This window comes from Suricata suricatta, chromosome 7 (assembly GCF_006229205.1).
Source record: "Suricata suricatta isolate VVHF042 chromosome 7, meerkat_22Aug2017_6uvM2_HiC, whole genome shotgun sequence".
NCBI classification, from domain to species: Eukaryota; Metazoa; Chordata; class Mammalia; order Carnivora; family Herpestidae; genus Suricata; species Suricata suricatta.
The window spans coordinates 109932172-109934985 of record NC_043706.1 but is presented as its reverse complement, the minus strand read 5'-3'; positions in this window follow the sequence as shown (position 1 = coordinate 109934985).

The window sequence follows — 2814 nt, the reverse complement described above, 5'->3', positions numbered from 1 at the left end:
CTTAGCCCAGAGTTTTGCAGAGAGCTGTCTCTCCATGAGTAACCACTATTATTGCTATAGCTATTACTGTTAACTACTTTTGAAATTATGATGCCAGGCTTTCAAAAAACAGAGCATGATTTCCTTCAGTTGTACTATAGGTACTAAAGTACTACCATGGGCAGGTTACTATAACTAATTGAGGTCCTTATGAAATATATTCATCTGGAAGTGGGCAAAAATAATGTCAAAGCGAATATGTAACATTTTAATGATCACACAGAGGAAATTCTTCAGACGTGAGGATAAGACCTTAGTATTTAAACCTTTAAATGGCTTATTTGCTAAAATAGACACAAAAGTAGTTTAGACACTTTCTTTAACTCAGTTAAACCAAACACGAGCAGATGGATGCATGTTCTAGTTCACAAGCAACCCGCAGATGCTGCTGGAGAGAGGCATCTTCCCTGGCATTTCCAGAAGACGTCGATTTGGCAATAGTTGAGGGAGCCTCTCCGTATTCTCGGGTTGCGGTACACCTCAATTGGAAACAAACACATGGGTATCTCATTGGCTTTTTTCCTCCCAAAATAAGTGTTCTTCTCCTCCATTGTCTCTGATTTTTTTCTGGCAGAAAGACATCACATTGGTTGTAGATACAGATGACCAGCTGTCATAGAAACACAAAGGGTATGAGGCTGTTCTTTATATATGTCCCACTCCTACTTTATTTAAGGACAGACGTTTGATATGTTTTTCACAAATCTTTGGAGCTTAAATATTATATATATGTATGTATATATATGTATTATATGTGTATGTATATAAGATTGTTGCATATGTTATGCCACATCCAGACTCCAACTTCTCAAGGCACTAAAGAGTGCATTCTGATTGTTGCTGAAAAAGGGAAAGAGAGGGGTATGCAAGGAAATAATTCTTGACTATAAAAAAGGAGTTGACTTTTTCAAATAAAATGTAAAATTGGCCATTGTCATTGTGTGCTATTGACACCAGCCCTTTTGGGAAGTTTGAAAAGACTGGGCTCCATTATAAAAGCTAAAAATGTCCTGGACCTGGAGTTGTTTACCCAGAGTATGAGCTGCTCTAAGGTTACAGAGCTCTGGTTGGAAGAGTGGTCTGAAGGCCGCCTCCAAGTAACTGACGTCACAGGAGTCTCAGCTGCTGCTGTGACACTGAGCCGAGCAGCTTCTTGATTTGTGAAAGAAGTGAAGGTTTCAAAGGGACTTGTCAGTACCGCTCTGTTGCATGGTTGGACGTATTTCGCATTCCCATTTCCTGCAAAGAAGCAAAATTCACCGAGCTGAGATTTTGTCTTAAGAAACAAAAAACAACTAGCTATCCTTCCATTGCTAGATTGGCCAATGGTGGAACATCTATAAGATTTCTTTCCAGAGCTGAAAGGTAGGTTTCTTCCTAACCTTTTGAAATCGGGTGATTCATTGTGGCAAAATATAGAGGGGCTAATGCTGACATGTTTTAAACTATGGGCACTGTTTAAATGTAGGATTATTTCAACTTCTGACTGTTTCTGTGTCTGTGTCTGAGCTTTACAAACAGCGGGGCGGGGTGCATAACGGATTTTACTGATGCCTGGGGAAGAGAAGGTCCAGCTGCAGTGAGTGGATTTCTCAACTCTGGACTGACAATGACATCCGCCCTCTGAAACTGTTTTTCAAACACTGGTTCTGCTTCTCAGTACTTTGAACAACCCTTTGCCTACTGTAGGATTTCACTAAATATATTTATTAGAATGCTGTTTTTCATTAGGATGAACACATCCTACATTTATGAGTAAAGTTCAAAATCCATGTGATTATTGGTATTTGAAAATGACAATGAAAAATAAATGGAGTTCATTCAAGATGATGGTTCGCTCACTATATGAGTAGTGTTTCTGTAATTTTAGTGTAAGTGTGTGCCATTCATAACTGACAAATCTGTATTTAAAAGTGAGCCTTACCACTATATCTCCTATTGTTTAAGTGAATTAATTTTAGATACTTAAAGTCTCTTTCAAAGCATTTCTTTCATAATAAGTAAAATCAGTACACCTATAATTTTGGATGTTTTATAGTTTGAGTGTATAACTGGGGGGAAAAACAAGAAAGAAGAAGGTAATAAAATGAGAAGGCAAAGAGTATTTCTTCAGACACTTATGTAATAATATCTCTTTGACCCTGTTGGAACATGAAGAACATGTTGAAATAGCAGGAAATAGCACTTTAAAAAGTATTCCTTTTTTGCCTTGCAATCAAATCAAGTCGTGGTTGTCTTTGGAAAGACGCATTTGCTAGTGAAACAATAGGCAAGGAATAGGTGTGTTAATTAGCTGAAATGATGCAAATGATTGATAGCCTGGAAAAAGAGCTCAAGAATAGAAAACCTTGGAGGCAAATGGTGATAACTCTGGTGGATATAGACAAGGAAACTCCTAATCCCTCAAAGTTAAGAAGAAGCAAAGCATTTCCAGGACCAATAATTCCTCTAGGAATTGTCAGATTTCCTGTACCACTGTGCAAAGCGTGCCTACCTTCATTTGTAACCTTCTACAAATGAAAAATCTTCGGTGATATGAAAATTAGTATGTTTAGAAAAAGGAGATAGGAGAGCGAGAAACAAATACCCTGAACAAAAATCTCAGAACGGAGAAGTAGCGAGAGTCAGCTCCCGTAGAAATGTTCCCATGACCAAACTGAGACTAATTGGGAAATTAAAACAATTCATTGTGAGACTGCATTGCTCTTAAATGCTGCTTGCTAGTAGGGCACAAGGTAGCGCAGAACTATCTTCCTCAGATCACTGTACTCTTGC